This window comes from Manis pentadactyla, chromosome 14 (genome assembly GCF_030020395.1).
Source record: "Manis pentadactyla isolate mManPen7 chromosome 14, mManPen7.hap1, whole genome shotgun sequence".
In the NCBI taxonomy this organism is placed as follows: Eukaryota; Metazoa; Chordata; class Mammalia; order Pholidota; family Manidae; genus Manis; species Manis pentadactyla.
Window position 1 is genome coordinate 31,267,269 of NC_080032.1, and position 14,916 is coordinate 31,282,184.

General features: G+C 56.3%; 1 protein-coding gene across 1 annotated transcript in view; it reads left to right on the forward strand.

Annotated features, from left to right (window-relative positions):
• The first annotated feature begins 612 nt into the window (after window positions 1-612).
• The window catches only part of SCN5A (sodium voltage-gated channel alpha subunit 5), an 88,628-nt gene continuing 74,324 nt past the window's right edge, over window positions 613-14,916 (forward strand). The window contains exon 1 of the mRNA XM_057491458.1: window positions 613-756. The gene's annotated coding sequence lies outside the window, so the exon portion shown is untranslated. The remainder of the gene's footprint in view (window positions 757-14,916) is intronic.

A 14,916-nucleotide genomic window follows, 5' to 3' on the forward strand; every position in this document is an offset into this window, starting at 1 on the left:
TTGTGACTGTGTGAGCGTGTAAGTCCACTTCAGTGAGGCCATCTCTTGAGTTTGTTGGTTGTATCCTTGTTTCTGGTCTGTGTGTGTCCGTGCGGGTGTCTCTAGAAGAATGTGCTTCTACATGAGTGTGTGTGTCTCTGTGCCAGTGTGTCACTAGATGTGTGTGTGTGTGTCATGTGCGTGTCCCTGCATTTGTCAGCGTGTTAGCCTCAGCGCCACTGTGTGTCAGTGCTGTGCCACGTGGTGTCCGTGTGTCCATGTACAACCCCTCTAAGTGGGCAGCTGTGCGCGGGTCTGTGTGTCAGTCTCAGCATGGGTGTCTGTGTGTCCGCGGGGCTGGGTGTCTGGCGTGGGGTCCCCAGTCAGTGAGGATGGGCACGTGTCTGCTCGGGGCGGGCGCCTGTCCTGTAGCGCGGGCGGCGGGCCGAGACTGCTCCCGGGGCGGGGCGGCGTGCGCCCCGGCGGGGCCAGGTCTGCGCCCCCGGAGCGGGCGGGGCGCCACGTGCGGAGCCGGGCGCGTCGCTCCGGGGCGGAGCCAGCCGGGGGCCCCGAGCCCCAGGCCGAGCCCAGGCGGGGCCCGCCCCGACCCCGCCCCCAGCCCCGCCGCGCAGCCCGCCGAGCCCGCAGCCCGAGCCGAGAGCGGAGCCGAGACGGCGGCGGCGCCCGTGGGTTGCGGGCATCGCGCCCCCCGGGGCCGCTGAGCCTGCGCCCCGTGCCCCGAGCCCGCGCCGCGCCGAGTCCGCCGGGGACCAGCAGGTGAGCGAGCGCCCGCGCCCTGCAGCCCGGCCCGCGCAGCCCCTCCGCTTGCCGCCGCCCAACTTTGCTCCCGAGCGTCCACGGTCCCGCGCCCCCCGCCCTGGGCGGCCCGCCCGGCGACTTCTGCCCCTGCCCCGAGGGCGGCGGGGACAAGGGGCACGGGGCTGCGGGCTGGAGGGGGCCCAGAGGCTCCCCAAGCGCTGGGCGCCCCCTCCCCTGGCCTTTCTTCCGGGTCCCCAGCGCGCTGTCGAGGGCCGGGGGAGGGGAGCTCGGCCCCGGCTCCCGGCCGACCTGGCGCAGGCTCGGGAGGGTCTGGGATTGGGACCCGGATTCCCGAGGCCGGAGACCCCAAGGTCAGAGCGGCGACTAGGCGCGCTGTGAGTGTGATTCCAGGGAGCGGGGGAGCTGATCGAGCGGGGCTGGCAATGGGGGAGGGGGCCAGGTACCCCTTTCTCTGGCTCCGCCGAGCCGTCCGCTGGGGGTGGCCTCTCTGGGACGAGCTCTGCTAGTCCTGACCGGGGCCGGATCTCTGTACGTCCTGAGGGGACAGAGATCTCTGTGTATGTCCTAACTCTGCGCGCTCCGACCTGGGAGAGATCTCTGCCCTCTGACGCCCCAGCGGGGCGCATCGGGTCTCCGTGCGCCCTGAAGGCGGAGAGATCCCCGTGTGCTCTCCGCGGGGAGATCTCTGTGCGCTGGGATCGGGGAGAGTTTTCTGCCCGCTCGCTCTGAGCTCTGACCTGGGCAGATGCACGCGCCCTGACGAGGAGGCTCGCAGCCTCTGTGTTGCTTGAACGTCTTTGGGCCCTGGGAGGAAATGAAGGTGCCTAGCCTTGTGGGGGCCGGAGGTGTGGAGGGAGGTAGTGGTGGGCAATGCTGGCGACAGGGCTCTGGCCTTGGGCCGCCTTGCAAAACACCTGTTGGAGACCAGTGCAGGGCTGAATCAGGAAGCCATGGCTGAGGTTATGGCAGGGTCCATCTTCTCTCCTTAGTGCCTTGAGACTAGCTTGAGGTGGTGGGCTCTGCTCCTTGTGAGGCCCTCGGTGGGCATGCGATTCCCTCAGCTGTCTATGTACCTCCTGCTGAGACCCCAAGCACCTCCCCAGTGAGCCTAGACAGCACCCACATATGACCCTACTATCCACAGCCCTTCCACCCTCTGTTTGCCACCAGACCACTCAGGATCCAGAGGCCCAGGGCCTCCAGGCCTAGGCCCTTGCCACCACCCTCCACTCAGTCATGCCCTCAGCTCCTCCCAGTTAGAACTGGGCAGTGCACGTGAGTGGGTGGAAATGGAGCTGGAAGGTGGAATGAGGTGGCACAGGCTGATAGCTCAACCATGCTGCAGTCACAGGAGCACAGGGAGGGGAGGCCAGGGGACAGCCGGTGCGGAACACAGACTTTATGCTAGCATGTCCAGCCCCGTGCTGAAATGAGACTCACTGAACTTTCTTCTAACCCCGTCATCACCACATTGTACAAGGGGAAACTGAGACTGAGAGCAGGTCAAGGACTTATCCAAGGTCACCTAGAGAGTCTGGATTTGGGGCACTACTCAGTGTGAAGATTCCTTGAGATCTACTTTCTGGGGGCCAAACTGATTTAGGACTGATCAAAGAAGATCCAAGCAGGAGGGGAACTGACCCTGGGACGCCAAAAACCAGCATCTGCCCAGTGTGGCATGGGCAGCTGCTGTGCCTCTGGGATGCTGGCCGTCTCTGTGTGGTGATCAAAACTCCTTTGGAAAAATTCCAGGATTGACTCACTCAGCATGAAGATCAAGCTCAGAGAAGTGGTGGGAAGCACCAGAGACAGCTGGGAGTTGGGGAGCAGGGGAGGCTGGTGCCCAGACAATCTGAGGAGAAGGGAGACCTGGGGTCAGCCTGGGACAGTGGTCAGTGGCAGTGTCTGTTCAGTTCACAGGACGCTAGTTCCTGCTGACCCTTGGGATGGTTATTAGAAAGATACCCAATGATAGAAGTGTATCCCCTTAGCTTACTCGAAAGAAGAATGACTACCTTTGGCCAAGAGAGTCAAGGGTATCTAATAAAAATAACCTCTTACCTGGGTTTTGCAGGATGAGTAGGAGTTTTCCAGGTGGAAAAGGTGCAGTCCAGCCACCAGGACCAGTGTGCATAAAAGCATAGAGATGTGAAACAGCAGTGACCTGTTGGGTCCCATGGTGTGAGGGAAAGAAGAGCGAGAGCTAAGCCAAGGTCAGAGTCACAGGGTCCCTTGTGAGCTCTGCTCAGGAATTGGGAATTTATCCTCAGTAATGGTACTAAAAATAGCTAACATTCATTGAGTGCTTTCTGCCCGCCAGGCACAGCACTAAGCACTTGTAAGGCTCATCTCACTGAATCCCTGCATCAACCCTGGAGGCAGGGACCATAATAATGACCATTCTGCAGGTGGTAAAAAAAAAGGCCCAGAAAGGATAAGTAACTTGCTCATGTCCCACATCTACAAAGTAGCAGAACTTGAAATTGCAGCTATGTCTGCTTGGCACTGTATTGCCTCTGCAGTGCAGACCATAGATGCCATCAAGTCTTCCAGTTGAAGGGGAGGGACAGGCGGCTCACCACAAGTGATAGGGCCTGTGGTGTTCAGCTTTCCCGTCTGCTCAGGGATGTGCCACAGTATTCCACTGGGGGCAGGTGGAATGGGCAAGTGAAGCTTGGGTTGGCAAGCTGGATGAGGAACACAGCAGAAGTGGTAGCTGTTTCAGGGTCCAGAGTTGAAGATTTGCAGATTTGAATTTGTACTTCCAGGGAGTGCTGCTGACATCCACCAGTCGGTTGGAGAGCAGGGTCCAGTGCTCAGGAGGGAGACCTGGACTGGAGGTGGAAACTGGCCCAAAGGCTGGTCGTGGTGTCGTGGCAGTGAACTAGATCACCCAGCAAGAATGCTGACCAGCCTCGACGGTGTTAGCATCACCCAGAAAGCTTTAAAACTGAAAATAAGACAACCCTCCCCACCCCCACCCCAGAGATTCTAGTTCATGTGACTCTGGGGTGAGGCCTGGGCATCACCCAGGTGGTCCTTGCATGGTGAAGAGGGTGAGTTGGAGCTGAGGCATCCCAGCAGTGGAAAAGTCTGCATATGTGGCTGGGGGGGAGCTGTCAGAAGGGGCGGAAAGCCGAATGGGATTTAGAGAGCAGGGAGGGCATGCAGGGGGGTCTCTGCTGAGAGTTAAGAGGGTACATTCTGTGAGCTGGGAATAGATAAAGAAAAATGCATAATTTAGAAGGAGTGTCCATTAGATCACACCATGGTGAGGTGCTGGTGACCTTAGCAACAGAAATTCCTTTCTTAACACCCACAAAATGTGGTGCCCGCATTGACAGAACATCGTTGAATGACTGAGTGAATGAACGAATGAATCGGTGTGAACGGAGACCAGTTTGGAGTGGGTCAAGGAGTGAGCAGGAGGTGAGGACGTGGAGACAGAATGTGTAGACAGCTCTTTCAAAGAGTTTGATGGTTTAAGAGGGAGGGAAGAGATAGAGGGGAGCTGGCAAGGGGCGGGGCAAAGGAGAGTGTGGGGGCGCCGGGAGTGGCCCCCAGGGCATATTTCTGCAGGACCTCCACGTGTGCAAGCTCAAAGGTACACGTCTTTCTGGTCAGCAAGGGGCTGAAGGCCAGGCAGGAACATGTGCCATGGGGTCTCAGTTGTTCTGGCTTGTGCAGTGGGCCTGTCCCGAAGGCCCTGTGCATCTCTGGAAGGCAGGAGCGAGATTCCTTCTGGGTGCGTGGGGAAGGGCTCGGAGAAGGGAGAACAAAGTGCTCCAGAACGCAGCATCTGGGGACCAGAGGAGGCTGTCTGGAGCAAGTACCCAGGAGGACAGAGCTGGGCTAAAAATCCTGGGGCACATCCCAGAGGAGGCAGAGAGAGGAGAGATGAAGCTGGGGCAGCTCATGGCGGTGGCTGGAGGCTAGACCCTGGAGGAGCAGTGCTGGCACAAGGCTGCCTGGCTGCAAGTGAACTGGGTCGGGTGCCCACTGCCTTCACCAGCCCATACCAGGCCGGAGGTCTGAGGCAGAGTTCGGCCTGGGGTGGTGGGAGCGAGCTTGGACAGGGCATTCAGCACCTCCTCTGTGCCACAGAAGATCCCAGCAGGTGGACAATTCAGGCACAATAACTGAAGTTTAAGTGCCACTGGGAAAAGACAGCCTGCACACCACTAAACAAAAAGATGCAGGAGATAAGTTTATGTAGTGGGCAGTGCTGTGAAGGAAATAAACCGACAATGTGATGGGAATGGTCCTAGGGACTGGTCAGGGGAGGCCTCTGGAAGGAGGAGACTGAATAACAAGAAAGAACTGGTCCTGGGGAAGTCTGGGAGAGAATGTTTTATAAAGAGGGAACTACAGGTGCAAAGGCCCTGAGGCTGGGATGAGCTCCCGAAGCCTGGCTGGCTGTTGTGGCTGGAGCAGAGGGAGTAGGGTGTCCTAGCCTCCATCTCCAGCCCCACCCTTTCAGTCACCTGCTCCTGCACTCTGCCCTTTGGGTTAGGCACAACTTATACCACTAGCCTTGGCTGCAGTGGTTCCTGGGGATAAGGCTATTTTTAGATACAATTGTCCTCTCCACAGGCCTAGAATGTACTGTATCTTTTTAAGACGATCAATATGCAGTGGTCACTATTCATAGAGACCCCACATCAATTCTTGGGGCCTGAGACCCTCAGATGGAAGGAGTCCAGAACCAGGCCTTCTGGGGGCAGGCACCGAAGCTGACACAGCTCTGGAGCACTTGGACTCATGGGCTCTATGAAACGTGTGCCACCTCCTCTGCCAGTCCTGTCCCCAAACCATCTCTGCAGAGTCACAGATGTGGTCTAGGGAGCTGGGTGCCCGTGGCCCCTCTAAATGGGCAGAAGGGATCCAAGGACCCTCGGGGCTTTCCAGGTTTACCCCAAAGCCAGAGAGAGGTCTGCTCAGGTCAGGGAAAATGATGGTCATTGCTGGGAGCTCAGCCTCCCTGGAAGGAGGTCTGTGGGGCCCAGAGCAGCCAGGGAGACTGCCTGGAGGAGGGGTTGCAGCCAGTCATGGAAGATGCCAGGATTTGGAGAGGTAAAAGATTGCATTTGCAGCCAGTTGTGGATGCTCTGAGGCCAGCATTATTTCTTTCTTGCCCCTGCAGTTTCTTTTCCTGATTAAATCTCCCAGGAAGGTAGTGGAAAGTCACATCCCCACAGGGGTATTAACTGAGGGAGAGGATGGAGCTGCTCTCATGCATCTGTGTGGGCCCAGGAAGGTCCCTTGCCCTCTTGGAAATTCCGGTCTTGGCATCCCCAATGGCTTGTGCTGTAGCCCCAGGGCCTGTGTGGTCACCCCACAGGCTCAAGGTCACACAGGGAAGCAGGTGGGGCTAAATCCAGGGCTTGTGTCTAGCTGGCCCCACCCAGGCCTGCCCAGGCAGCCCCTGCGCTTTCTTGGAACGATTTTGAACAGTAGAAATGCTCTTCCTGGCATCAGGAGGGTGGTAAATGCCTTTCTGGCAGGTATTGATTCCTCGAAGCCCTGTGTGAAAGAAGGACCTGGATCAAGAGGCAGTTTTTAAAGGGACAACTGGGCAGGGAGAGGCCATCTAGCTTGAGGCACCAAATCAGTTCTCAGGCAACCTTAGCATCCTTCCATCCATCCTTCCATCTGAGCTGGACTCTGGGACCTGGGATCACCTAAGTGGGGGATTGTGAGATCAGACCATGGGAGGGAGCAGCGCAGCCCATCAGCACTTTCTGCTTGGCCATCAAAGCCTCAGCCTCATCAACCCGAGCCCCCAAGCCCATAGCAGGAAAGTGGTCCAAGGAGCCCCTCGGAACCAAAATGCCTGCCCTTTGCTGCCCAGCACTGCTGCCGGCATATGAGCCTGTCCCCAGAAGGATCCAAGGCCCTGAGTCCATTCCTTGGACCCAGAGCCCCACCCAGGGATATCCAGCTGGTATGGGTGTGCAGGGAGGCCAAGGATGGAGGCCTGTCTACCCAGCCAGCTTGACAGAAGAGGATGCAGGGGCTCAGGCCATTTGCAGTGCCATCCCCACCACATGCTGGCCATCCTTGGTTGGATGCCACACAGACTGCCAGTCAAATCATGCGACAGCTGCACAGACTGCCAGTCAAGTAATGCCACAGCTAGATGCTAACATATGCAGAATCCCAGGGAAAGCCCCCACACTCTTGCTGGGCCTGGGTATCTATTAGATGCATAATTGCTGAGCTTCAGTTTCAGGAAATGTCTGAGGGTGGGAGTGAAAAATCTCCCTAAGAATCCCCTGGGGCTGACTGTTCCTAGAGATAGCTGGACTCCAGGTCCCGTCCAGCCCTTGCCTGTTATGATTGAAGTAAGGACTTGTCCCCAGATGAGTCACTTGTGCTCGCAGGTAACTTAGGTGCACTCACCAACAAACACAAAGCAAAAATCTCATAAGCGTTATGTTGAGCTAGAACAGTTGATGCACAAGAGCCCTACAGTATGATTCTATGTACATGAAGTTCTATTCTAGAGCAGGCAGAACTAACTGCAGTGATAGAAGTCAGAAGAGTTTTCCGGAAGGCAACATACAGAACGTTCTGAGGCTATGGAAACATTTACTGTCTTAATTGAGGTGGTAGTTACACAGGTATTTGTCTCCATTACAACTTACCCAGCTGTTCCCCTAAAATCTGTGCATTTTCTTATAAAGGTGACTGGGGGAGAAGGGTGCACATTTGGCTAGTCTGTGTCGTGGGCACTTTTGCGGCATAGATTTTATGTGTTGGTGGATTGGCTTATCTCCCTCTGGGGGTTAAGAGACCCTGTAGTATTAGGCCTCCCAGATTTCTCTGGGGACATTTCTGTCTCCCTTAGTGCACACAGTCAGTGCCCCATAAATACCTCCATTGCCATGGCATCAGTGCACAGTCCCCTGCACAATCTTTTTGCAGCCCGGATATTGGGGAAAATGAATTGGATGGAACTGGGCTAGAGAGGGACTTGGGATGCTGCTGGCAGTCTGGCGGACTCCTGTGTGCCATGGGGATGTTTCCTGGGCCACACATGGGCACCTTTCTGGCCCAATTGCGTGTACTCTGTGTGTAGATCCTCCAGGGTCTGGGGCAGAAGTGTCCTGGGTGCCTGAGCCAGCTCTCCCACTTCTGGACTCTGTGGTCTCCGAGTAGTGGATCATCCAGTGCCCCCTCCCTCCCCAACCAGATCCTGCGCCCAGGGGCAGCCCTGGGCCTCAATAGCCTCTCAGTGCAGGTCAGCACATTATGGATCCCCCATGCATGGAGCAGTAAAGGGGTGACAAAGGGGAGAAGGGGGACCCGTGTGCCCTTCACAGTTTGCAGTCTCCCTGACCTGAACCCTCCATGAGATGAAAGAGTTGCTCCCAAGCCCTGAGCCCTGTCCTCACTGTGAGGAAGGGAGCTTGAAAGAGCAGGAGGTTTGGGCCGAATCCAAGGCTCAAGCCAAAGGTTCCCCTCCCCCAGCCAGCTCTCCCTTCTGCCCCCACCCGGCTCCCACTCCCAAGGGGGTTTGGTCTCCAGACCCAGTTTCTCCCCCGCGTGAAGATCCTTCACAGAGCAAGCGGGCGGGTTTTCCTGTGGCTGAACTCTCCAGGCTGCAGCCCGAGTGTTGGAATAAATGAGATGCAAATGAATGTAAATGAGGGCATCCCAGCTTCTAGGGTGGGCGTGATCAGCTCCGGGAGGGGCGGAGGTGATTCTGCAGGGCTTCCCCAGATTGCAGGGGGCCTTGGATGGGGACTGCAGGAAGGCCCCTCAGGATCCTCCTGCCCCTGCCTCTGCTCAGACTGGACAGGGTTAACTCTCTGCAGCCTCAAAGGAGTGCAGCCTGCAGGGAGCCTGTTAGCTGGGGCCCCACACAAGGACTTGCCCGTGTGCCTTTGATCTGGGAGCAAGGACCTGAAGGCACAGGCCACAAGCACCAGCTGGCACCCCTGCCGAGCCTTTGTCCACGCCTGACCAGGACAGCCAGGACCATGCGGATAATCACCTGCGCAGGACAGATGCTGTCAGCCCCTCCCCCATCGCGGCCTGTGGCTTGAGCCTGCACAACCACCCATGGCCACGCCACAAACCAGGGTGACCACTTCCGGTCTACTGAGGAAAACTCTCCCGGACCCTTCCTCCGCCCCTCCTCCCCTCCATTTCCAGCCCCCTCCCCTTCTCTGCCCCCTGGACCAGCCCTGAGGCCCAGCACCAAAGCAGGTGGAGTTCCCTAAAGGTTTAGGACCTGGCGCCTGGAACTCTCTGGCAGTGCCATCTGATAGCGATACAATGTGAGCTACAAATGCAAGTCACGTGCACAATTTCAAATTTTTTAGTAGCCTCATTTTAAAAAGTAAAAAGAAACAGCTGAGCTTAAGATTAACATATTTTATTTAACTCAGTATATCCAAAATATCACCAGTTTAAATTACAATCATGTTTACAAGTTAATGATGACATTCTTTATTGTACTAAGCCTTCAAAATTGGTGTGGATCCCACAGTAGCACATCGTGATTGGCACTAGCCACATTCCCAGTGCTCACTAGCCATGTGTGTTGAGTGGCCACCTGTTGGACGAGGCAGCTCTACAGTGCCTGAGCTGAAGGGGAAATGTGCTGGGGAATCAATTCCTTCAGGGAAACTGCTGACTCTGGGCACAGGCAGAAATCGGCCAGGTCTCCCTGGGAGCCTCTGTCCACGTGTGGGCGCAGGTGGGCGGGCCTGCCCTGCCAGGCTGCGTGGAGGGAGGACCAGCCTCAGAGGAGGCCTTGGAGTGGGGCTCACAGCCATGCTCAGTCCAGGTGGGCGGGCCACAGAGGGGCCCTGACCCTTCCTCCCAGCTCCCTGTGCCCTCCGAGGTGGGAGGTAGTGTGGCACATGTGACAGTGGTTAGGCAGCAGGCCTGACTGCAGACTCTGGGGCTTGCCTGCTTCACCTCCAAGCATCAGACCTCCCGGCTGTGAAATAGAGCTGGTAACCTCCCACTCTCTAGGGATGCAATAAGGTGAGCCACAAGCAGCACTTAGCAGCCCCTGCACACAGAGGGCTCATGCTAACACTGGGACCACCCGACCCAGCTCACAGCTGAGGAACCTGAAGGCCAGACAGGGGATGGCATACACAGTCTGGGGGTGCAGTGTGGGCTAGTGGCTGGGCCGTAGAAAGGATTGTGTGGCTTCACCTCTCCCTCCTTTCATCCCTCCTTCACCAGGCTCTAGAGGCACCTCTGCCAGGCCAGGCTACACTCTGGGGGCATGGGACCCAGCCAAAGGGGGCAGCAGATGTGGAAGTAATTGTTCCACCCTGTGGTGAAGCGGGTATGGAGAGCAGGTATGCCAGAGCACAGAGAAGCAGAGGACTGGCAGGCTGGGAAGGAAGGCCTGGTGTGAGCAGCGAGAAAGGCTCTTCAGAGAAAGTCCTCGAGGCTGGATCTCTTGGGAGAACAGTAATGACAACAGCCACAGTGATAACAGCAACTGACATTCATGAACACTGTGAGTGGCCAGCATGTACAAGTGTTAAGATGTATGTGCCTCAGAACAGCCCTGTGGAATAGGTTCTGTTAGTAGCCCATTTTACAGATGGGGAAACTAAGTCAGAGAACCTTCAATTTACTTGCCCTAGAATACACAGCCCCCAGACTCACATGGGCAGTCTTGCTTCCAAGCCACATCCCTGGCCCACGGAGGAGCAGGAAGTCTCTGGTGGGAGGCAGGGGCGTGAGCTGGACACAGGGCAGGGTTCTCAGTCCAGGGCACTTCCTCACTGCCAAGCTCAGCCAGACTGAGTGGAAATTTCCTTACAACCCACCACTGAGTCTCTGCTGACTTTTCTTCATTTCCCCATCATCACCTGTAGATTTGGGATTCATCTCCTTGGGAAGAAAAGTATTCCATGAAGTCATTTGTAGGACCCTGTACCCAGTGGGTGCTGATTAAATGTTCACTGAATCATTCAATTAATAAAATGAGTGAATGAGGTGAGGTGTTAATTAGTTTTAATGTGTTCTCCTCGAGGAAGGAATGAATTCGCTCCTGGTGCCCTTAGCTTCATCTGTGGGGAATAAGCCCCTGATTCAGGGGCGCCCACATCTCCTCCCTGAGCCTCTTGCTTTAGGACTGAGAGGCGGAAAGGCAGTGCTGTGAGGCCAGGGCATAGGTGGGCCCAGTGCCTGGCCATGGGTGGGGTTCTCCCCAGAGTATGGGCAGGTGGGACTGGGGAGCGCAGAGCAGAGGAAGCTGGCAGAGATTTTTCTAGGAAGCAAGGGAACCACTTCCACAGGGCGCTTTGCATAAATTTACATGGCAAAGAATATTCTGTGTGTGCCATGTTCCAGAGGCTCGGATTCCAAGGCGACAGAATGCCAGGCGTGACTCAGGAGCTGGAGCACGCCTGCCTTGGAGATTGGGAGGGGAAGCGGCAGGAAGCTGCTGCAAGGAGGGTAAGGCTGGACGCAGAGTCCCCTTCAAACCTGGGAGGACCAGCCGTCCTGGTTTGTCTGGGGCCGAAGGGTGGAGGGCACACAGGAATCTCATGCTAACCGGGGAAGTCCCAAGCTCAGTCCCAAACCCAGCGGTAGCCACCCTGCACCACCAGGCTGTTGGTCCAGGTCACCGCGCTGTAGCCACCATGGACTGAGTACTAGCTGTCTGGCCCTCGTGTTCAGGAAAGTCTTCTTCCAGGAATGCAATTGAAGGAATGGAAGGTGGACACCATCCAGGGGGTCCAGGTTCTGGTGTGGACAGCCAGTACGCTCCACACAGCGTCCCTGCCCTGATGTGGACACCTGCGTACAGACCAGACGCTCAGAGGAGGGCCCTGGCCTGCCCTGAGAAGAGGCTTTGGGCTGTTCTGGGAGACCAGCCTCACCCAGCCCTGCCAGGGAGCAGCCAAGCCCAGGAAGAGGGCTCAGCTCCAGCCCAGAGGAGGGGGTCACTGTGGGTGGGCAGTGAGGAGACATGGAGGTGACAGGACAGGGCAGGTTCATGGGAAGGTCTGAGCCAGGGAGGGTGGGGGGTGCATGGGGGCTAGCAGAACTTAGGAAGACACCCAGACAGTGACCAGAAGCTGATGCACTTGGGACAGGATGGAGCTGGGGGTTCCTAGAGCTGGATGGAAGCTGACAGCACAATGGCAGCTGGTCCAGAAAGAGCGGTCAGTTGGGAGAAACTGTCCCAGCCCAGGGAGCAGCTGTAGGGCTAGTGCCCATGGAGAAGCTGTCCTGGGGGAGGGGAGGGAGTTGAGGAGTGCCGGCCCCTAGAAGAGTGTGGCTGTGGCCTTTCGTCAAGTCAGGTCCAGGCTCCCCTGCAGTTTGGAGCCATGCAAGACAGAGGCCCCCTGCCCTTCCCAGCCAGAGGGGGTTCCCCTCCGGGAGGCAGGAGGCCTGGTTCCTACCCCTGCAGGGCGGCTGAGCTGGGCTGGAGCCTGGAGCATCCTCAGACCTCCCAGACCCCTCCTCACCCTGGCATCACCCAAAACCTTGCAACCAGTCTCCAACACAGCAGGGTGTGGGCCCTGAGCTGCTGAAGAAAGGGCAGGGCCAGAACCAGGTGCAGGAAGCAGGAGAAAAGGGATCCTGCTGGTCCAGCGTGGGCGCCTGCTGGGCCAGAAACAAAGGACGCTCTTGGCTGGTTGACTTTGGAACCTGAGGCCACCTGGCTGCTGGGGAGCAGTGAACTTCATCTGAAATCTGGTTTCAGAAACCGTGGAGCCTCAGGGGCCTGGGTGCTCTGCTGGGACAAGACCCTTCCTGGGACCTTGGCCCCATGGTCAGGGCGTCCTTATTAACATAGTGAGTAATGAGACCTAGCAGTGGGTCTGATGCCTACTCTGCTTTTGAAGTAGCAGTGAGAATTCATGATACACCTGGACGGGAAACAGGGCAGGTTCTGTTGGTCCCAGGTACTGCAGACACTTGCGTTTTGCTACCTGCAGGTGAAGGAAACGGTCAATTTCAGTTAGAGGTTAATGAGAATGAGATGCAACTTCCCCGTGAATTTTCTTTCAGTCCCTCCAAGATGTCTGTTAGGAGCCCCTGAACTACATAGATAAGCAAAGCTAATGTCTGCTCATAGCAGCCAGGAGAGTGGTCACCCCTGACCGGAGAGGGGAGTTAGAGACAGTAAGGGAACCCAGGTCTGAAGGACTGGGGATAGTTTTTCTCTTGACCCTGGTGCTGACCAAATGTGTTCAGTTTATGGAATTCATCCACCTGTACACATGGGATACGTGCATCAATCTGCACGAATAGTTTATTTCAGTTCAGATTTTAAAAACACCTTTACTAGAACAGACGTTTATGCAGGTTTGAGCTCACACACACTCAAGTGCCAGTATGTACCTGTGAGCCCCTGCAGGTCCCTTTGTGTGCATGTGTCTCTTGCAGGCGTGCAGACACAGGTGGATATGGTGAGACAGAGAACACTATTCTTAGGAAATAACTCGGGTAAAAGAAGAGGCTTCCTAATTTACACGACTAGCGATTGCTCATGGTGGAGAGGACTGCCCTGCAAGAGGCTGCTGTCGTCTGGCCTGGCTTTTTTTTTACTAAAAAAAATGATGACTTTATCATTTTTGTAAAAATAATGCAAAGTCATTACAAATAATGCAGGTACCTCAGAAAGGTCAGAGAAGAAAGTTTGAAGTTACCCAAATTTCTACCAGCTAAGGAAAAAAAAAAATCACCATTTCCACTTGGTGACAGGCATTACAGTTGCCTTTCTTCATTCACACAAAGCTGGAAGGTAGACAGGGACAAGCTGTATAAAATGGGGACCCCCTCCCTCACTTGCTATTTTTCACAAAGACGTTCTTTTCACTTGACTTGAATGAAACAAGACAAGGTGCTGAAGGGCGGGGTGGTTCCTGAAATCCTGCATCCTGGGGCCTCTCTGGGAGCCTCCCTTCACTCTTCTCCTGCTGCACTTCCCCGGGGACCAGAGGCGCCCTTTTGAGGCCTGGCAGTGTTGTGTTTGCTCAACTGTTTATCTGTCACCTGGCCAGGTGCCTGCTGCACGGCAGCACCACGTGCTTGGGGCCTGGGTCCTTTGCAAGGCTGTGTGCAGGGCTAGTATGGTGGCAGCTCTTGGAGGTCACTGGTGACAAGTTTCACAGGAGTAAGAGCCAGGCGTAGCTGGCCCTTGGTTGACGGAAAGGGATTCTGTCCTGGTAGAGACCTCCAGCAGGTGTCCACCCTGCCCTCTGGAGCTGGTGCCAGCCATTCCTGGGTTTTGATGTGGTAATCAGGGGCACTGCCTCCCCTCCTGACCTGTGGTGTCCCAGTCAGGGGCTGTTCAGACCACATCCTGTTTTGGTGGGACAGTGAGGAGCACATTCTTCAGCCTCCATGTCATAGGCAGAGCATGTTCACACCAGGCCCTGGATCATTTGAGGCCTCCGGGGGCCACATTCTCCCAGTTTGGCATCACACCCATGTGCTGGCTGAATGTCCTAGTGGATGGTGGTCACAGTTTTCCAGTTATACTGTCACTTGGGGGCAGCTCTTGTTGGTTCAGGTTTGGGAGGAGGGGAGCCAGCAGAGGTGTGAGGAGCCTGTGATTGTCTCAGGATTCCCATCTTTGGGAAGATGCCTCACCCCGGGGACTTCTTTGAGATCCTCTAAGCAGGGCTCTGCTGCAGCTGTTTATACCAGGGCACCAACATCTGGGTGACAGCTCCAAAAGTGCTATGTGGCTGTTTGCAGAAATGCACAGGACTTGCCTGGGTCTTCATCTGACACAGATAGCCTGTCAGTGTCCAGATATGGGCACCTCCATGCACCAAGTGAAGTCTGGACACCCTTCTCCGTGTGGGTATGTGGTGCTGTGGGGAGATCAGAGTGTCCCCACCCTCTGGCCCTACTGCCCAGTCTGGGGATCTGCCTGGAAGAGAAGCCTGGAGTGCAGGCATTGGCCCAGGAGGCCCTGTTCGGCATCCACAGGAGCCCAAGGTTTCCTATAGCAGGGGCACACTTGGGAGGAGGGCACACCGGTCACCTTCTAATGCCCTTGCCCTCACCTGCAGATTCCTCATCATTTAGTCCTTCCTTCATTTGTTCAGAACCGGCCCTGCCAGGAATCTGGGAATGTCTCCCTCAGTGCAGAATGCGTCGGCACCAGTTGTGTGAAGTATCATGGTGGCTCCAGTTGGGCTTGGTTAAGGA